This window comes from Pseudopodoces humilis, chromosome 3, assembly GCF_049639895.1.
Source record: "Pseudopodoces humilis isolate 2021_Gansu_Grassland_sample_001 chromosome 3, ASM4963989v1, whole genome shotgun sequence".
In the NCBI taxonomy this organism is placed as follows: domain Eukaryota; kingdom Metazoa; phylum Chordata; class Aves; order Passeriformes; family Paridae; genus Pseudopodoces; species Pseudopodoces humilis.
The window spans coordinates 83,177,477-83,199,756 of NC_142202.1; the positions used below are offsets into that span (position 1 = coordinate 83,177,477).

A 22,280-nucleotide genomic window follows, 5' to 3' on the forward strand; every position below is an offset into this window, starting at 1 on the left:
GCAGAAGTCATCCAGTCTCCCTCAAAGTGGGACTATCTCCAGAGTATGAACAGGTTGCTCAGAGCTTTGATTTTTTTCATATATCTTGAGTATTTTTAATATATAAGTATTCTAAGGTCTCTCATCTTTGTGATCTTTGGATTACAAAATTTTGGCCATGGCTGGCTATGGAATATTTTGCAAGAAATTATAATCAGTGTATCAAAATGCATAATACACTGAATTAAAGTTGGCTTGAGAGTTGGTTGATATTAACAAATCACAGGTCTTTGGCACTTTCAAAATTGCAAAAAAACACACTTGTAGTGGAGCGTTTTTTTGTTTGATCTTGTTATGTCTGATATGTTCTAAAATAGGAATAATAAGGACAAAAATCTTGAATGCAATTTTTTTGTCTTAGTTTACTCCAGCTTTCAGAGTGCACACCCTCTTCCTTCTGCCTGCAACATTCTGTTTGAAAGCCAAACAGAATTAGGCACTGTTGAGGTGCCATCTTTCTGCAAAAACAATTCCAAAAAAATGTTAAGTATATTCTATCCTGGTAGTCCAATAAGCTGCAAGGCTAGCATTGAGAATGTAAATAATAAGAAAGTAAGTGTTAAGTGAGGAAGGATAACAGAGATGCTGCTTTTGAGGAAGGAAACTCTGGAGGCTGTTTTCACTGCTGAGTTTCCTTTTCTCACTGAACATCTCTTTCCAATTGTATCCTAGTCAGGATCAGAGCATGATGCACGTATGGCAAATAGGATTCCTAGGTGGAATTCTGATTAACCTAAGACTAATTTTAAAAAAGCCCTTCTTTAAAAATATGTGAAAGCATCTAAATTTACCTGTTAGTGGCTATTGTAGCATGGAACAAGGACAAAGCAGAGGCCTTGTGACACTCAAAGGGATACGGCAGTCAGTCTTTCCATATAGGAATTCTTATACCTATTAAGAATAACAACTGAAGACAGGTAATCTTCTCTTTAGATAATTAATGTTCCTAAAACTGGAACTTTAACTAGAATATTGTCATCATCTTTACATATGGAGGGAAAAAGGAGAGGGAATTCTCATAGCTGGCAGTGTACAGAGGTCTCAGATCCCATTGTACTTGTCTGGATCAAACTCAGCATTGGCTGCAGAGAGGAACTGGAGGAGCTGGTACATCTTGCACGCACAAACACAGACATGCACAAAAATGTTATACACCCTTGCAGCCTTTTTAATAAAAAGAGCTGCCAATAAGCTTCAGTGTGGTTAAGTTAATGAGAAAGGTAGTGAGATTTAGGAAGAAGAGTTCATGCTTTGAAAGACACCAGAACAGGCTAGGACAGACAGGAAGTGCTTTAGCAGCAGGCTAAGAAGCTGAGTATTTTAAAGATGAACTCTAAACCCCTTAACCATGAATTATTAGGTAAACAAACATCTTTAACTACCCTGCTGTGTATCCATATGGGCAGAAGTTTCAAAAGTAGCTCATGTGTTGTTGAAAAATTATCTAAACTGATTGTTCCTTTGCTTTCATATTCTAAAACCCCAAATTATTTTGAACAGCTTTTTATTAGAACGATAGTGCAGTGTAAGTATCTTTGGTACAGAATTCCATCTATTTGCAAATAAAAATTTACAGAATTTACATGACAGGATTGTACTGCTGTGGTACTTGTGGGCCCAGAGGAATTGTTCAGAGCCTCTCTGTGATAGTGACACAGCTGCCTCATTCCAAGAAAACAAATTCCCTGCAGTGATACAAGTTTCTAGCCCCTGCTCTGTATCACTACCAGCAACACAACCTTTATCACTACTTAGAACTAATGGTGTGATAGAGAAGTGTGTGAGAGCTATAGACAGTGTAATGAGTTTCTCCTTAGCTTAGCACAAAAGAAGCCTAGGAAAATAAACAGAAATAAACTGAATAATTTACAGAAGTGTTCAGTGAATACCTTCAACGTAACACAACAGTTTGTAACAGTTTAAGTAGAATGGGAACAATTCTACAGGCTATTGGTGTCAGCTCTAAAAATCCCTTCAGGACAGAAGCAAGTGTCTAGAAATAAGACAGGCATAATTGCACACAAGGAGAGTTAATTTAGTTACCACCAGCACTAGTTGTGTAAACAAAGTCTAAATCACACTGCAAGAGTGTGATTGAACTGCAAGGCTGTAAGTGACAGAACATGTTATAGATGCCTTATTCACCAGAAACATTTTGCTAAATTCAGGTTCCCTCTCCAAAATATTCATGTCATGTTTGAATTTTGTTGTTTAAAATAATGCTACCTTAAAATGTGAGGTGGTAGCTGTCATACCAGGGAGGAGGAATATTGGTTAAATGGCTCACTTTCACATCAGTGACTCCTTCTGTGACCCTCAGCAAGTTACTTTTCCACTTTTAATAACAACTTGGAATGTTACAAGAATAAACATAGTAGTGACTTTGACACTCTGAGATGTTGCAGTATTGAACATCATGTCAACAGCTTTGAATAAGAAGACTTAAATAGCCCTCCTTGGAAACCAGATTCTGCAGGGAGAAGTAGGAATAGAAGATGAATTAGTCTGCATGACAAGAATATGTATTTTTAGAGGAGCTCCCAGAGGGAAGCTTAGCTGTGCCCTGAGTTGTGGGTCACAATAAATCAGCTATTCTGGTAAAGCACAGCAAAAAAAGGAAGGAGGAGGACCAGGGATGTGATCAGAAAGCTTCAAGAACAAAATCATATCAGAATAGAAACCAAACTAATGTCAATAGCAAGATGTTTCAGGAAAATCAAAACCATTCCCTCAGGTTCAGTTGTACCAGAAGTAATTCATGGGGCAAAGAGGGTGCTGTCAGCTTGTGAGCATGTTGTTATTTTGGGAATGCCCAGGACAAGCTCCCTAGTACAAGAAGGAGACTGCTGGGAAAAAATCCTGAAGGAAAAAGAACCTTTGAGAGAAGGAGTGAGCTGAATGTGACTGCCCAAATTAGCTGGTGTTTGGGAGCTCTGGAGCCACTATGGGGCTGTGGGGAGGGAGGAAGAGGGAGCACTTGGAAAACAGAAATGCCCTGTGATGCTGCCTGTCTCTTGCAAGCTCAGCAGGTCAGCAGAGTCTCCAGTCATGCCTGCTTTGTTAAAGCAATGGTGGCAGCCCAAGTGACTCTTGTCAAGTGGGATTTTGGATAACAACTTACCAAGGAATTAAGTTGCCATTACATGATGCTCAGCTTCAAATAAAGCCAGAGAAAATTAGAAAAAAATAAAGTTCTGATGTCTTCAAGGAAGTTGAAGTCTCAGATCACTAGATGACCTGGTGCCATAATGCTTTAAAATGTCCTGAAAAATAACTGTGGAAGATTTTCTTGAGATTTTGAATCTGTGTGCTTGGCAGTGCCAGTAGACAGAAGGGATGGTGAATTTGGGAGTAGGGCAGACTCTCACCCTTAGGTATGAGCCACTGCTCAGAAGAGGCTATGGCTGCTGAAATGCAGCTGAGGGCAGCTTGTGTCTGGCACACTGTGCCCTGCCATGTGGAACAGCAGTGACAACTGCACAGTTGGCCTCAAAACTAGCCCAGATCAAAGCAAAAGGTCTGAAAATAATTTCTTAGTTTAGTTGTGAGCTTTTCAGATTGGGGAGAGAATGGGGTAATGAATTACCCTTCCTTGGATTTCATGAAAGGGAACTCAGGTCTTTATTGTGAGGATTCCCCCCAAAAAATGGTGTGAAATGTGGAAGTCCAAGCACCCACCCACATCCTGGGTTAACCAGCACAGAAGAATGGTCTGCAAGTCCTGTTCTGCTGGGAGAGGAGTGAAAGCTGTAGTCCCATTTTGGGAAATGACACAGGGAGGGGTTGTGGGAAGATAAGAAGACACCTACCAAAAGAGTGAAAATATCAGTTTTCTGGGGCAGTTACATTCAGATGCAAGAAAGAGGTGTGGAAAGGAACATAAACCGGTAGTTTCTTTTAAATGATCCTAGTTAATTTAACTTAAAAAATCGTGACCCACAGTGACAGTATTTAGAATGCTCAAAAGAAGGGAAGGGAGTTGTATACGTAACACGTGCTGAAATGTAGCAGCATTTCAGCAAATGCCTTGTCCTTGTGGAGAGCGGAGCTTCTCCCCATGAGTACAGTGGCAACACCCATTCTCTTACCAAAAACTCATACCATAGTATAGCAGAATATGAGTTCAAAAGATTTGTTTAAAATCTCAGCAAATTGTAGCACATCAGGGGGCTTTTTTTGGTTAGTTGTTGGTTGGTTGGTGTTTTCTTGCTGTTGTTGGGTTGGTTGTTTGATTTTTTTGTAATTTAGGGGTATGGGATTAGTGGGATTTTTTGTGGGATTGTTTTTTCTTCTTTTCATAGTGAAAGAACAAAGTTAAGCCCTCAGGGTTTTGAACCTACTGTCTCATGGCTGAACCTAATATCTGATCTCTAAGCTCCCCTGGACAGCCTATTTCATTGTTGTTTTCCTGATGTAAAAACAAGGGACGCTGAGAAACTGAGAGGTAATAACCTCTTTTCAGGGTGGTCATTTGGTTGTTTCTTGGATCAGGCAGCTTGAGATGCTTCAAAACAACTTAGTGTATTTCCTCCAGAAGATGCATATACATCTCATCTCTGTGACTAAGCCCCCCTGGCCTCTGTCCAGGAACATCAACATTTCCTGACTCATGGCAACTGTACCCTGTCTGGTTGTACTTCATTAGCAGCAGCTCAAAAATCAGAGCAATATTCTGCTGTTGCGTGAGTTTTTCCAAGCAGTAAACAATAACATACTGCCACAAACTTTATTACATTTATCTTGGAATTCAAGATCCTGAAGAGACCACTGCTTATTATTATTTTCTTTAATGACAATCCAAGAAGAATGTAAGATGCTATCCTTTCATAAATACCTTCAGGATAACTTAGCATCTTATTAATTAAATTATCTGAAAAGGAAGAATAAATGCTACAGAAGCTATATGAAGCTAATAATTTTTCTTCCAGCTGAGAAACATGATCTTTTATTATTGTATCGGTTTTATTGCTGTATCAGAACTTACAGAATGAAATGGTGAGGGCAAATTCAAAGCTAAAGAGGCAGAAAACAATTAGTAGGAAAAAATAAATTTTTAAGGTTTAGTAACATACCTTTCAATATGTCCTATTCTAAATAGCTCTTCTTTACTTTCATCTCAAGCATTTGTTTAAAACATTTTAAAATCAGTAGCATTATCAACTGGCTAAAATCAGCTTAGAAAAGAAATGGTACTTGACTATTATTTGAGTTCATTAAAAGAAAACTCTTGTCTCACTCTGAAAGCTATTTTGGAGCTACGGCTGCTCCACTCCCCTGCTTGTGGCATGATGCAGCTGCTATTCCTTTAATATTTTTTGCTGACAGCTACAGCTGACAGCTAACATTTCAGTTCACCCCAACATCAACTGTGTCTCAAGGCTCCCTTAGGCTGAAAATGCTGCCTTCCTTGTGGCCTTACCTGCATCACGGCGCAACTCTGCAAGTGTGCAATTATTTCCTGGCCACTTGCAATGGCACAGCAGACACAGGGCTGCAGTCAATGTGCTGGGGGAGCACATCAGTCATCTTTCATCTGTGAATTGTTGCAGTAACAGCTTTTCTTTCTCTTCATTCCTTCTCCCACATCCTAAGAAAATAGGCACCTGAGCCTGAGAATAAAAATAATTTTGCATATATAGCTCTGCAGTATGTCAACTGATATTTTACATTTTACATTAATTGTCACCTTATATTTTTGTTTTAGTTATATTTGTTACCATAGACAATATAAAAGTTATTTTATCCATCTTATTGTATAATTCCCTAGCAAACAGGCTTTGATTTCTTGGTCCATAGGAGTTTTCAGGTCATAATCAAGCACTCAGTAATACTGTGGTCATCCCCCCACAAAAGGAACTTCTCACAAATGCAGGACTGTTTTCCTCCCTGAGAGAAAACAAGAACATTTACAGTGCTCCCAGTTCTGTCCTTGAACATCCATATCTGTTAGAAAGAAGAAGCTGAAGGACAGGTAAGCAGGCTACATGTAAGAGAGAGAGAGACAGAGAAAAGTGAGAAGGAGGCATTGCTCAGTTAGTCATTCAGAGAAATTCTCAGGAAAATTAATTATGATATAGCTGTGCTTTTTTGACTGATTGAAAAAAAAAACAAACAGAAAAACTAATCAATGCTTTGCTATGTTTTCTGTTGTTTGGGTTTTTTTGGGGATTTGCAGTGAGATCCATTAGCTTTTGTTTGGATTTAATATTTTACTAGACTTCAAAATACTGCTTTTATTATGGGGCTCATCTATCAAAAATTAAAGAGCAGAAAGACAAGTGGGAGTTTGGAACCATGAAAAAAACCCCACCAAAACAGCCCAGAAAGGAAAAGGTTACAGTACCTTTTTACTACAGTATAGACAAAACCATCTCCCAGGAAAATACTTCCACTGTTTCAATTTGCAGGAAAAAAGTCAACTTTGTGTGAAATATTTAAATATTCACTGGAGCTAGAGCTAACACTTGGGAAGACCCAAAGCTACATGCAAAGTGATAGAGTTGGTTGATTCCCTGTGACCCAAAATTCACACGTTTTTGTTCAATACCCATTTTTGAATCCTGCAGTCAATTTTAAAAACAGTTTCTGTATTGTAAGAAGTTAAGAGAATACTGGGCTTTGACAGGAAACTGGGACTTTTGGTAAAAGAAGGCAGAGAAAGAAGTTTCTTGAAATTGTTCTACTTCCTTTCATAGTTCCTCTGACTTCTTGTCATCTTAGTGTGGGGAAAAAAAGTATCAGAAATAGGAAAAGGAACTGTTTCTGCAGTTCATGTATTCCATTTCCATGTCTTGTTTCTTTTCAACTTTATGCTGAATTTGACCCAAATCTGCTTCAGAGTACTCAAACCCATTCTTTAGGGCAGGATGAATTGTTTACTAGGAGAAACAGCCCAGCATAATTTCAGATGTGGAGTCTAATCAGACTTCTCTGCTTCCAGTTCCCCCTATGGTGGGAATCCACAAGAGGCAAGCAGCAGGGTGGTTGCATAGCTATAACACCAGAGGCTGAGAAAAGCACATCCTTGAGCCTTTAAAGGTGGTGTGAAGGTGTTCTAGCCCTTCTCTAGGGCCTGTGGGATGGCTGGACAGTACTGGAATAACCTCATATTCCCACTTCTCTGCAGAGAGAGAACCTAAGCACAAAGCAACTACTGAAAAACATACCTGCCGATGCAAATAAAAAATACAGTGTCACTATACTATGAAGAAAGCAGCAAACATCAGTTTTCTATGCCAGGTGATGATACTAGATTATGTAGTCTTTGACAGTTCGAGAAATGCCTAGTGTAAGTACTGTTGTGTTATACTGGATTCATTTGCTCTTCTTTGGTGCAACTCCTCTTCCACAGGTTTCTCAAGGAAAGCAAAACTTCTCAGTTCTGTCCTCCAGTTCAGTGGAATCATCTGGTTTCTAACTCTGACGAGTGGTATTTAATCTGTGTGACCCCTCAAATCAAAGCCCTTTCTTTATGGAAACAAGACTGCCTGAAACAGCTTGCATTAAAAATCTGCTGTAGTTAATAGGTCAAAATTCCCAAGGACATTGCACAAAAGTCTGGCAGTGTCAGACTAGTTCATCTTAAAAATGCTGTCATAGAGGCAAGAAAACACAAATTGCAGACTTTATATTACTTTTACATATTTTTTGAGTGCTGCCAAAATAGGCATCATTACAATCAAATAGAGAAAAAAAACTTAGCAAGTTTGGCTGAAATAATAAGGAATATTTAGAAATTTCTTAGAGCCTGTCTGAGAACATGCTGTGTATGTCAGCTCACAGATCATGATCATGTCCTTTTTTCATGTATTCTCTGAGAAACCACAAAATCCACCAAGAATAAGACAGTGAAAGTCAGAACAGACACCCCTTCTGATATTTTGATTACCAAAAAAAATAAAAATTAATTAATAAGAGCTCTGGTTTTATTTTTAGCATCTTTAGAAATACTTCTTTTAGAACACAGAAGGGAGGGAATGGATTTGTTGATAAACAGTCTTATCAACATTAGGTACATTTTGAGCCTCTTCAGTAGCTTTCTCTTAAATTTTCTTTGCAAGTCCTTCGTTAAAGTCAAGAAAAAACTGGTAAAAATCAAGGTGTTCCACGAGATACTTTTATGCATCTGACAGATTTATCTAGATAATAACCTGAAACTCTGTTAATGATGGCATTTGATGGATTTCTCTTAGTTTGAAAATTTGCTTTACTATTAGTAAAATATATCTAATCAACCAGGAATTCACAATAGATGAAAATTTGAAGTATAAATGTGAGCAGATATGAAATGCTATATCAAAACACTATAATATAACATGCATGACAATGGATTTACAAGTGAAATGTTAGGCTGGGATATAGAAGAGAACACATACTGCAGAACAATTTGATAACAAAGCCCTATCTAAGTTTGCCTGACACTTTTCATTAAAAATCTGGTCTTGTATGAAGCCCAGTTGTTTACAGCTTTGCCAAACTTCAGTTGTTCAGGCTGGATGTCTGGCTGAGTCTGAACTGGTTTTGGAAGTTTCAACTAGAATGCTTTGAGCATTTCCAAGAATTAGTCGAGAGAAAATTCTTGTTTGCCCATGTGAAAACAATCCCATAACCATTTTGCTGAAGAGCTTTAATGTCTCCGTGTTCCAGAGTGATCTACTGAAATTCAGCCAGGAAACTGCTCTGTGGCAGCAAATTGACTTTTGCCATTCCTGTGAAAATTATGCTGGAGTCTAAGAGCCTCAGAACAGAGCATTTCACCAAGGATATCTTGTGGAAAGATACCTGGTAGAGATTTGTATCTCAGAATAGCCCACACATGCTGAAAGCTGTCCCAGTTCCTCATATCTCACCTATTGCAGCTGACTTAGGCACATGCCATCTCCAGAGAGCACCTCCACCTCACACTTACAGGGTTAAGTAACACTCTTCCCACTGTTACTCCTTCATCTGGTGCCTCAGTTTTCAGCACAAAACAAAATGAGATGAAAGGCCTTGTTTTTATTGTTTCAACACTTCCTCAGCAGAACCTATGCCATGGTGGCAGGAGATGTGTGGATTACATGATTGCTCTTGCTGCTAGGGAGGGTCACTGGTGAGGAATAGCATGGTGACAAGCCCTTTTGTGATACCTTTGTACCTGTCTGTTAGGATTTCTTTGCCAGCAATAAATATTAGCCATCACCTTTGCTGTGGGATGGAATTGTTGCCTTTGGGAAGGCAGAGGATAACCAAAATCACACTAACACTTTGACAGTGTAAATATGCTTTTATTAGGAATTTATCTCAATCTTGATCTGATTCACATTTGGACTCAGAATTATCTCAGTCTGTGTCTTTCTGTGGTGTGAGATTTGTGCCATTGCACTGTTTGGCATTCACTGCTGCCTGACAAGGAAGTTGGACTTCTCTCTAGGTCCCAGAATCCACCTCAGGCTTATCCAGCTGTGTCCTTTGGAATTTTCAGTCTCCAATCCCTCTCTAATAGCTGCAACTCTCCAACTTCACCCATCAGCATGGTACCACACTTCCCTGCAAAGCTGTCTTCTTAGCTCTTCCCTTTGGATTTGGGCACAGGGCAGGCTCCTAAGGCAATTTGCTCAACCTGCTTTACTCTTGTAGAAACAGCTATGGCAGCTGTTGTTCCCATATATTTTACCATGCTCACTGTTACTCTTCTCCCTGCTGCAATCCCCCCCCAGGAATTCATTCCATCTGACTGTGCCATCTGTCTCAGTGCTTCTTGCTTGCCCTCCTCTCCAAAGCCAGAGCTTTGCAGTTCTGTTACAGTTACGTAAAGCAAAAATCTGTGTTTCCACTTCTCACAGTTTGACAGTCACATAGAAACAGTTAAAAATATATGGGTGACACAAAACAATGCCAGTGCTGGTTCTCTGACCCTGTTGTCACTGGCTGATCATACCTGCATTATTAAATGTAGACTTCAAAACAGGTTGACTGTGTTCAGGCTGCCAAACTCTGGCTAGGCTAATCCTCAGGCAGGGCTAACTTCTGAACCATTCTCGGAAGACCCCTGGTTAGTCCATGCCAAAATTACCAAGCCCTGGCACTGCTTAATCTCCTACTTTAGATGTAATCCTCATGTCATACTTATCTGAGCACACCAAGTGCCTGGGATCATATGAACAATCACATAAAGCATATCTGCATTATAAAGCTATACTTTATTATTATTGAATCAGACTTCTCTAAGGTTACAGCTAGGGTACTGTTTTCCAAATATATTTTGAACTTGTAATACTGGAAAATTCTAGCATTGGAAAAAGTTTTGTGACATGTGTTTAAACTGATTTTTTGAGTTAGTTCCTTAGGCATTATTTTAATATATATACTCTGTGTGCATCTTTTTTTACTACCTACTTTCCTTTTTCTGTTTTCATTAGATGAGAAAAACCAACACAGACAATTTAAAGAAAGCTCAGGGATCAGTCTTTCCACCTGAACTACCTTCATTAATGAGCATAGCAGATGATACTTCAGCCAGATGAGTCAACGCTAATAACACCTCATTGGGTCTTCTTTGTTCCTTATGGACAAGCAGTGCTTAGAGCTACAATTTGCCACATGATTTCACAGGACTACCTCCTTTTCAAAAGGCAACATGTAAGCAAGAAAAAATAATGACAACAAAGAAAGTTAATTTTAACCATAATGTGGTTTTGGAGGACTGTTTTTTATTGAACTGCAGTTCAATAAGTAACACAAAAAACTCATACAGGCAATTCTAAGCTCTGTCAGAAAAAAACATACCCAAAACTTCTTGATATATCAACAACTAAACTGTTAACAGCCAACAAACCGAACAGAAATTCAAAGAACCACCTTGAGCCCTTGTCCTCAGCAGAATAGAGCACACAACTCTTACGCTGTGTGGATATCAGGCCTTGCAGGGCCTTCTACACTATTCCATGCAGAAGCAGAGCATTGGAATTTGCAGTTCATGAGGACTGACTAGATGGATTCCTTGGCATTCCTCTCCTGTGAAATGACTGTGGTGGTGCCTTAGAGCCCCTGGAGTTGCTCACTCCTGTAAGTGAAGCAGAACCTCTGAGGCAACTCCATCCTGAAATGATAGCATGAAGTAAAAATGACCACCCCCTTTCTTCTATCAGTTTTCAATGTCCTGTGTTCAATGCATGTTTTGTTAAAATTTGAAAATCACAGTTTTAAAGCAAACCAAGAGACTTTCATCTGCCAACATGCCTTTCAATTCCTTCTCCAAGGGTGATGAAATAATCTGACATAAAGCAGAGCAGAGGCTGCATTCTTTACAGAGCTTTGAATGATGCATATTTTACCAACCCATCTATGAGAAAGGGATTCTTGAACAGAATGGCTAAGTGAAAGAAGAGATAATTTTAAAAATGTGCTTAAATGGAATTTTAGTTGTGACATGCAACGTGAACATTGCTAATGATTTCAGACATAAGGTTGTTCAGCAATTAACAAGCAACTCAATACACTTTTAAATTGTAGATCTGAAGACATAATTTATGTTTCCATTACTTTTATCTTAAATAGTCTTTTTGGCTTTACAAAAATTTGGATACAGATTGTTTAAAAGCTTGCAGCTCCAGCACGAATTCAACAGAACAATTTCTGAGAAGCAACTGTTACATCCATAAATATAAATATCTAAATATATGTAAGATTAAAATCTTCCTATCCAAGATATTTCACCTTTAATTTTAGGTGCTTGAGGCATTAGCAAAAGCTTAAAAATGTTATTGAAAAAGTGCTGTGACATCTTTGCTATGGCATGCAATTTGTTCACATGCTCAGCAACAAGCAACTTGCTCTGCCCTTCTTTTCTGTCCATGGGAAGAATTGCTTTTGGATTTCATTTAAGGGTGAGGCAAGTACTTTTGAGATAATGTTTTGCAGTTCCCTGCTGCTCTGTTCTTATTTGCGGGCACATTAGTTACTGTTTTGCGAGAAAAGCTTTCACATTTGAACCACTTAGTAATGGCAATACATTTTTGTGGCTTAAGACTAACATAAGTCAGCTCCAGATACCTGCAGGGAGGTATTATAATTTTTTGTGTACCTCAGCTCAGGATACAGTTGGCTTTTGTTGTTGTAGGGTATGAATTACGATTTTGCTTCTAAAAATAGAAGTCTTTTGTATTTGAACAAAACAGTTCAACAAACCATCCTTGGCGAGATAACAGTATGTTTTTCATGTCAGAACTACAGTGGGACAAACAAGCCTGCTTTCAAGGGTACCAACCAAGCCACAGTAATGTAAAGTAGCTGAGCATCAAGTCCTTCAGTTTTACTTCCACATCTTGTCATAAGCAATCAGATGAAGAGAGGGATGTTCACTGAATTAGTAGTATGCCACCACTGGTCTTCCCAAAATGAGGTTCAGGGTGCGAACCCCTGAAATTCAATCAGCTGCAAGGAACTCTGCAGCATAATTAGTGGCAGCTGGGGAGTGCATTTGTGCTCCACTCTGGGCAAGCAAACAAACGGACCAACACAAACCAGTGGCTGAAAACTGCCAGCAGGGGAAAGCAAGTGCATGGCAAGGATTTGAAACTTCCCCTGAGCACTCTGTTTCCAGCTATTTGCAGTTCAAGAGGTTGCTCTAACCTTATGTGGTTAGCAACCATAAGTGAATATTTCTGCCATGAATATCTCCTTCCAAGTCATGTTAACTTCTGCATCCATGGAGAAGGCATTCTGTAGTTCTGCTCTTCAGTGTGTAAGAACCATCCCGTTCTGTTTGTTGGTGGACACTGCTTCAAAGCCCATGTAAAGCAACAATAATCAGCAAAAGATGGCAGGTGCCAGAATATGACAGGAGCATAGACTAGTTTTCTATCAGAACTCTATGTGTTTGAAAGATGTCAGCATCACTCACCTTTCTGGCTCTCTTCCCAGTCACAGCCAGGATGGAAGGCAGTCAGTGCCAGAGCCCTGCAGAGCTCAGATCCCTGAACTGTGGATGAACAAGGAAAGCCAAGGAAATGCTCTCTGGCTGCTGCAATGCACAGAAATAATCTGCTAACTGAGAGATCATTGAGAATAGATTTGTCTTCCACAGGAAATTTTAAAAAAAAGCATATGAAATTGTTGTTCAGGGTTCTAAACCTAGAGTTAATATCATACACTTTCTGACTGTCCTTACACTCTTTCTCACTAATATTTCAGAGTAGCAGTGAAACTAGCCGTCCTTACAGAGGCCCTAATATAATTTGACCAGTCACAACAGGGACTGAAAATTTCTTGGTGAAACTATTTGTTGTTTCTGACAAACAAACATGGACAAAATAATGTGGTCCATGAGGATTGTATTAGAATTTCTCAGAAGTAAAAATGTGTAAATCTAGAATCTAGTGTCAGACAGTATATAACTTTTTCTTTTTAATATGGACTGAGATTTCTCTTAAAATTTGCAAGGACATTTTCCCCCTGTAAGAGAAAATATTTCAGAACATCAGTCTTCTGAAAACTGATCAATTTTCATTTACTCATGACCAATTTGTTTGTGAAAGAGTTCAAAGGCATGTGGATGGTTTCTGTTCAAATGAAGAACTAATTTTGCTTGAGACAAAAGTAGGAGTTTAAGGAGGAAACATGGCTGTTTTGGTGTATATGTGTCATGTGGACTGCTGAGGCAAATCAGGAACTTAAAAAATGCATATCTCTTCTGATTAAATCTTTAATCATATATAATGGTTGTCATTGTTTAATCCCAGCTGGCAACTCAACCTCACACAGCCACTCAATTCTTCCCCCAAGTGGGACTGGGGAGAGAATCAGAAGAGTAAAAATGACGAAATTTGTGTGTTGAAATAGAGACAGTTTAACAGGTAAAGCGAAAGCTGCACATGCAAGGAAGGCAAAACCAGGAATTAATTCATCAATTCCCATGGGCAGGCAGGTGTTCAGCCATCCTCAGGAGAGCAGGGACCCATCATGGGCATCAGTCACTTGAGAGGACAAACACCATCACTCCAAATGTCCCCCCTTTCCTTCTTCCTTCCCCAGCTTTATATCCTGAATGTGACACCATATGGTATGGGATGCCCCTTTAGTCAGTTGTAGTAAAATTTGCCATCACTGAGCTAGTATACTTTATATGAAGATAGCATGCTGGTATTTTCATCAAAATATCAAGTAGGAGCTACAGAAAAGTGCAAATATGTGTAGTACCATGCTGGCTATAATTTGGTCCCATTCACAGGGGCTCTCTGTGTGTATGTGTGTGGGTTTGCATTTAGAAAGAAGATTTTTTTGTAAATTATTATTTTTTATGTAACTGTTTTACTGCTTTTGGTGGAAGTAGATTTTTACAAACAATTCTTTTTTACCCAAGAAATTTTTTTCTTTGTAGAAATCCATGGGTTTTTACTTCAAGCTCAGCATAAGAAACTTTTTAAGCATGGAAAAAAATGAAGTATCTCCAAAACCAGACGACTCTATTTTAAAAAAAAGTCTTCCTTCTCATATGTTCAACCCATGCTATGACCAACATAAATTAGAAACAATCATAATTCTGTTCCCTTGGCTGTATCTTTTGGATACCCTCCAACAGAAAATGCATTAGCACAAAAATGTTCTTGTCCTTAATTAATTTATAGCTTAGAGCAGAATACCATAAATTATAGTCGAACTTCAGCTGCAAAGGTTTTAAATCCATGGAAAAAATATTTTATAAAAATTGTAATAAACCTTAAACAGTTCTAGATGACAAGTAGAACTAATTATCAATAATCTTAGGAATTTTGATGGTAGACAACTGAATGTTTGTTGTCCACAAAAAGATGTTTATTTTGTAATATATTTGGGTTCTATTGAATTTATTGTCATTGTGGGGGGGAAAATGACTTAAGTTTTATGCCTACCCTGAACAAACACACTTACTAAACTGAACTATTTGTTTAGAGTTGTTGGTTTGGTTTGGTTTGTTTTTAAATAGCTTGAAGCATATAAAGTATGCTGGCATATCTTGTTTTGAAGCGTGCATGATTGAAGTGTACAGAATCTGCATGATACAGCTTTATAATGGGTCATCAAATTTATTGTTATAATATTGCAGGAATCACGTTTTATAATCTCTTTCATACACTTACCAAGTTCTACTGTGAGTGCATTTAGGAGTTTTGCTGCTGTTTCTCCAACTGGAAAATTGTTCCCAAATCTCATTGCCCTGTGTGAGAACCTGTTTTTGGTTTCTAACATAGGTTAAATTCTGGCCAATCTATGCCATTGGGTTCCATTGCCAACACTCATTTAACTGAAATGGCTCTCCCATCTCCCTGATGTTTCTCTCTGTGATATATTTGTACACAGCAACTGGATCCCTTAACAGCCTTTATTTTGCCAAGTTAAACAAGCCAAGCTCTTCATTCTGTCTTCTCATATGATAGGCTCTCCATTACCCTGATCATCCCAGAAGTCCATCTTTGTACCTGAATAAGTCTGAGGTAATGTGCTACAAATGACAAAGTACAACAGTCTTGTATAATAGCACCATAAAAGAAACCAGAGCAAACAGATTAATAATTTCAGGCTTGCAAGGATATGCTGTGCCAAATATTTAGGAGGTTGAGTAAAGATTTTGAATCTTCTGAGGGGATCTTCATTTGAAATAATGTGGGTTTCCCCCACCCCCCAAGTTGCTTGAAATTGCAGTATGAAAAGTTCTAGGGTTTCAACCAAAAGCTGGGAAGTCAATGAAAATTTTTATTTGGTTGACACCTTCAGCCACCATTGTATGCAGTTCATTAGATTTATGACAGTAATCATTAAAGAAACGGGTCTGGCATTTTGAAAGTTTGTTTGACAAAGTGTGACAATTATTGACTGGGAGAATTCCTATGAACACCATATAATGTGTGATGAACCTTTCCTGGAGAAGGCACAATTGCATTCACATGTTGCCCTTAAGAAATTTCAGTTACAGAGTTCAGAGGGTTGGTTCCCTGGAATTACCTCTGCAGAGTTCTCTTGGTGTGAGCCAATGAAAAGCAGAAGAGGATGTGGGTACAGTTGATCCCACCACCTCCCAGGACCATAGAGTAAAGGATGTTTGGTCAAATCCAATATCCCCTGGTCTCTTGTGCCATAGCTTCTTGGAAAACTCCAGGAGACTCTTGTTTGCCAGCTGTTAAGACTGTGACAGCAATCTTTTTTAGCTGTTTGACTTCTAATCCTTACCGAGTGGATTAATCAAGTTTCAAGGGGAGCTTCAGAGAGAAGCTTTTTCCCAGTCCTGCTGAGCCTGATATCCCAGTGCTTGGGATCAAGATCACTGGAGAACCAGATGTCTCTGTAAGAGTAAAAGAGAGATACTGGGGGAGAATTTGTTTTTTTTACAGTCCTTTTCTCAGGAATAAGCAGGCTGATTTCCTTTTTAGCATTTTTCTGCCCTGTGGCAGAAGGCAAAAAGAGCTTTTGTAATAGACTGTAGGAAAAGGAAAGCACAAATTTAAGCTACTACATGCACATATGAAGATAAATGACAATGAAAAAGCTTTTAAAATACTTGAACCAGAGCAAAGGGGAATCCCAACTGTGAATACAAGCAGTTAAGTAGACAATTAAGGAAATAGATGTCAGGCCACTGCAGGAATGACTTCTTTCTGAGGACTGAGGGTGGTAATCCCCCTGGGGAACAGAGACCTGAGGGAGACAGTTGGGGACAGCCCCAGACTTTGGCATCAGGCACATTCCTGGAGATAGGAGGAGCCCAGGATGGGCTGTAGGCCCAGCTTGGTGGCCTCCATGGACAGGCCGGACAGGGCTGGGCTGTGTGGAGCTGGAGACCAGCCCTGCTGCAGCAATCCTTGGGCTAGGGCTGGTGGCCCCAGGGGGTTGATGTGGGGTCCTGGGTTCTTGGGGCACTGATAATAAATTAAATGGAACTGTAATTCTGACAAACACTTCTGATGATAACAGTGATAGTCAAAGAGTCGATTTGGGAGTGGAAGCTGTCACATGCCTCCTGCCCCTGTGGTGGCCTGTGGGTTGTGGGACAGAGGTGCCCCTTCATGCATCCCAAAGCCTTGTCCAGTGATGCTGGTGTGGTGTAGGGTGCTTGGAAAAATCACCTTAATTTTATGTCCCATTCTGATTAGCTGTCCACAGCCAGACCTTCACAGTGGCCCACCAAACTGTCTGTTCAGGACCTGCCCTTTGTTGTACTATCCCCAGTGTGGCTGCTGGGGCTTGGAGCTTGAAGTAAAAAGCAACTTTGAGAGCTCTTTGCTTTCCCCAGATTTTCCTTTGAAAGTCCTGGGAATGGTGGCTTGTAGATCAGTGGGAATATGGGGACTTTCACTGACCCCTTTAATTAGGGCTACTTGGCAAACTTGCCAAAGTAAACTTCAGCTTTCTGCTACGTTTGGTTTCCTGATCCATGCTTCACTGGGGGAGAGGGAGCATGTGTATGTGAACAAGGAGAGATGAGAGGCTTTCTCCAAAACAAATCTACAGAGAATCAATAGCTTATTACTCTGCTGAGAGTAACAAACAAAAATTATTCTGTTTAGTGCACATGATAAAACTCTCAACAACTGGGATGGAAGAGGCAGCCCAAGAATCATCCTGCTGTGCAAAGGGCTGTGATGTTAAACCCTGCTAGCTTTGAGTTGCTCGTAATGAAAAGTCTGCAACCAAATGTTTGTCTTTCATTAGCCTAACAGGGGTTTAGGAGCATTTTGATGCACTTGTTTGATGTCTCTGTGTGAAATACCAGCTGTATTCAAATCAGCAGCAAAATCCCATGGGCTTTTTAATACAACACAGTGTTGTATAATGGGGAATATTTAAATTATTACAGTGATATTCACCTTGGCTCTTTCTTTTGCTCAGTATATTTACTGTGTCATCACTTAATTAAAATGAAGAAGACATATATAGGTATAAATATTATCTTGAGATATTTTAGTGCTTAATGAAGAAAAAGCTTTTCCAAAGAGTTTACCATGTCTACCTTATCCTGCTGCTTGGTCAAGTAGCAGAGGATAGAAATTACTTCTGTCTGTGTTGCAGGATGTCTCTTCTTGGGAAGATGTAGTTAATACACTTGTAAAATGACTTTAAAACAATATATGGTGGAAACAAAGTACCCTTAAGGGCCTATTTTTAAACAATATCTTCTGTGGAAAAGGTTTCTGCAAATCATGAATAATGCCACTTTTGTTTGCTTACAGAACATCAGACTTCAGTCTCATTTAGGCTGATGAAAATCCAGAGTAACATCTTTAAACTCAGAAGACTAAAGGCAAATGAGGTCAGAATTTGACCCACTAAGCCTTGGTCCACCCTTTTTGTATCTTAATAATTCGTATGTGCTTGTTGACAGCAAATTCTTCTTTGTTTCTTACATTGTGTGAATTGCACTGAAAATCCAGCTCTTCATTGCAAAAACATGACTCACTTTCTTTTTTTAGGTCTAGATAGTTGCATATTAACTTTTAAAAACAGTAGTCTTGATCGTTCCTCCATTCAAATGAATGAAAAAAACTCTCTCTGAATTTTTTTGAAGGACAAACCTTTCATAGGCCAAAGAATTAATTGCTGAAAATCCCATGTGTCTCATACAAGTTATCTCTATTCTGCTTCTTGTAAATTGTTATGAGAGATGTGATTCAGGGCTTGTGGGGATAGCAGTGTGATAACCTGAATCCTTGCACATGTAGGAAATGTTTTCTGCTATTCATAAATAAAGAAATAGATGGGCAATTGCTCAATTTTTCCAAGAAGTAGCTTGAAATTCTCTAAGCAAATTTTCTAGAAAATGAAAATACATATCAGTAAAATAACTTTACTGTAAAGCTAAGTTTTCCTTAATATGTATGCGGGAATTATAGCTGGTTAAGATTTCATTACTGCATCCCTCCTTATATTGTTCATAATCAAATAGATCTTGTTCTTTCCACTTTGAGCAAGGAAAAAAAATACAAATACCAAGTTAATAGTAACTATTTTGCAAGAATTCGCATACAGTTTGTTAAGAAATAATAGACAAAGGGGTCATACACTGCTCTGACTGCTACTGACTTAGATACTGCAGTAGTCCTGCTTTGTTCCTTGAATGGTAATGTTCTTTGTATGACTATATAAGGAGTATTATTAGAACTATATAAATTATTTAAATAGCAGTCATTTTGTAGAGTTGAACAGAATTGTTACTGTCTTATTTTAAAAGATTGCAGCTTCCCAAAACACCCTGTTTTCCTTTCTCAGGAAAGACCTCCACAGTCAGCCCTCAGAATCTCTGTGACCCATCCAGTCCCTCTCCACTGAGCCTGGCTCGACACAGCATTGCTCAGACCCACTGGCTCTGGTGTTTCCATGCCAGCTGTGTCTGGAGTGTATTTGACCTGCAAAACTTCTTTTATGCCATAACCATGCTGCTCAGTCAAGAGGGTCAGGGCAGAATTGAGGGAATCCACAATTCTGTTTGTTTATGCAACATAATCAAATGCATGAATGAGCTTTTATCAACGTGAGACCCTGCCTTTGTCCAATGCAATGGCTCTGACCCCCATGTACTCAGCAACATCCCCAGCTCTCCCTGAGCAAGGCTCCTTGCTCCCTGCATGTGTTCTATACCTCCAGGATTTGGAGTTTCCACCATGTCCCAACCTTCCTTTGTTTGCTTTGTAGGCTGTGAGAGAAGCCGGTCTGCATGTCTTGCTGTGCTGCAGGTTGGCTGGCTCAGCCAGCCATGGGAGTCCTGTGTTCCCACTGAGCAATCAGAGCTCTGCAGGACTGCCTGCAGTGTCACCAATACTCTGCTGTTGTGTCACCATGTTGTGTCATTGCACTGCACATATTCTGCAGATCTGCTCTACTCAATGAGGAGCCCAGCACATCACCTACTAACTTTTTCCTTCCCTCATTATGGCTGCTTTTTTTGGGTTGGAGGGGTTTCTTGGTGTTGATTGCCACATTACAGCAGAAAGCTGTAATTACTTCTTTGGAGGCAAAGGGAGTGTGAGGTTTCACCACCTGGTTGCTCTACTGTATCATACCTGCAAATGCCTCACCTCGTGTATTCTGGATTCTTCAGGCCACTGTGCACTGTCATGGAAACACATGGATAAAGACAGCAGGAATGTCTAAATAAAAGATATAAGTATTTTCAAGCCACTTTAAGTCTGGAAGCCTGTGTTTTCTAGCTGGCCTGCTGGCTGGCTGGTACACAAGCAGAACATGCTGCTTCTCTCTTTGTCCTGGCATGCGGCCCCTGAGCCTTATCTCTTCTCTAGGGAGCAGCAGGGACACCAGTCAGCCTCAGGTGGGAGCAGCAGAGCCATGGCACAGGGACACCTCTACCCTCGACTCCCTCCTCCCCACTCCGGACCTAGATTCTAGTGAAGCCCCTGCCCTGGGAGCATCCCTCGACACAGGTATTTCTGCACACCACGGGCTGTTCTGCTGACACATGGCTCCCAGCTGGAGCCACACTCCTAAATAAATAACATTTAGGAGATGCTGTTGCAATAGCATGGCTGGAAAGTTATACCTGAGCTTTCTGCAGATGTCAGCTCCAGGAGGTAACCAAAAAGACTTATTTCAAAGCAAGAAAATGTGAACATGATAATCAAGAGTTTTTCAAAGGCTCATCTGAATTGCAGAGCTGTTAAAGCCCTTGGGGACTGTTGATGATTCCCAAGGACATCTTCAGTGTACATTATTTTCTCTGAAATTTTTTAGTATAATGAGTTAAAAATCAGCACCCTGAGTTAAGGACTTAGTGTAACCAGGAACTCTGCAGCAGGCACTATGGAATCCTATGACCATGTTACATTACTATGACATATTACAATGTTCATCTTGGATTTTTCCTGTCTTTTAAAAGCCCCATTGCTAGTATCACATTGGTTATACAGCATTCATTGTTTCCAGTTTTAAAGTTCCTCAAGGTGCTAGAACATACTTGGAAACTGTGAACCCAGCTCAGAAAATGGAAGGCAAAAATTAAATGATTTTATAAAAATTTCACCACTTTAAGCCAAATATCATATCATATTTTTAAATTTCTGAGTCATTTGGAAAGCTTGGGACTGTCTGTATTAATAATGGCCTCAGCAGATCTATCCCAACAATCAGAAAGAAACTCCATTTGTAGTCAAGGATTGCAAACCTAATCTTCCTGTAATTGAAAGTTGTACATTGTGCAATTTTTATGGCTTGCATAGCTTTTCTATTTTTAGTTGTTTCAAACCTGCAATACATCATATAATCTTCCTTAAATTGTCATTCATAATGCTAATTGACATTAACTTGGCATAAGCGATTTGCTTTCTTAAATTTATATAGTTACTCTTTTATCTTACAATATTATATAAACAAAACTTTATTTTTCTCTGATACAAAGTTGATGTGAGTACAAACTGGTAACAATGTGTTTCTAGTTATAGACTTCAAAACAACTAACAAAAAAAAATTACGCCCCCTCCCAGTATTTTCTTTCTTTCTTTTAAAAATATGCATTTGTTATGAAGTCCAACAACTGTTCCATTATTTCAGCAAGCCATTTATTTAATATTTGCCTTTATAGACATTTGGAAAAGTTTCTCTTAGGTCTGAGAAAGACTAATATAATGGCACTTTTCAGCTTTTTTGAATGTACAATGAGAAGAGCAATTTTCAGGTTTTCTTCCTTTCTAGGAATGCATCTTCAAGGTATAAGAGATCAGTCAGTGACAAGTATTTACACAGAACTCCCCAGCCTTGCTCTTTCTTACTCAAATTGTAATGTCATGTGTTTGGCTACCTGCAGAAATCCTTTGTGAGACCTTGTGGCACACCCTGGCTGAGCAGAGGACAGGGGACTTGCCATACTGTTCATGACATCTGTGCCATAATCCTAAATGTTGGGTTCTGCCAATATTTTTCTTTTCTAGGCTTTCCTATCCCTTTGATTGTAATCCTTTGTCTTTGACGTGCATGCTTATTTCAACAAGTCCAAGGTTTGTCAAATGCTTGGTGTTTGCTGCTTCCAGAGGGTATGGCCGGGTGAATTCTAGTGCCTGGAAATCCAGTGCTGCATCCAAGTCATTCTACAACACTGGGATGTGCTGCTGAGCACTTTTCCATGAAGGCTTTTGGTTTTTCTTGATGGCAAAAAGTAATAACAGTGTCAGAAAGTACAGTCAGAATAAAGATATTTTTTGCAAGCATGACAGCTACCTTAGGTTGAGCTTCTGGCCATCCTCCAGCTGTCCAGAGTTTTTCTAAATTCTCTGGCCATTTAATAG

At 39.3% G+C, this 22,280-nt stretch overlaps 1 protein-coding gene across 4 annotated transcripts in view; it reads left to right on the top strand.

Moving 5' to 3' along the window:
- Nucleotides 1–22,280, top strand: part of FILIP1 (filamin A interacting protein 1) — a 102,383-nt gene that overhangs the window by 6,808 nt on the left and 73,295 nt on the right. For 3 of the 4 annotated variants that reach the window (XR_001332318.2, XM_005518149.3, XM_014263486.2), the window contains exon 2: nucleotides 20,286–20,426. The exons of the other annotated variant lie outside the window; for it this stretch is intronic. The gene's annotated coding sequence lies outside the window, so the exon portion shown is untranslated. The remainder of the gene's footprint in view (nucleotides 1–20,285; nucleotides 20,427–22,280) is intronic. 4 annotated transcript variants of the gene reach the window in all.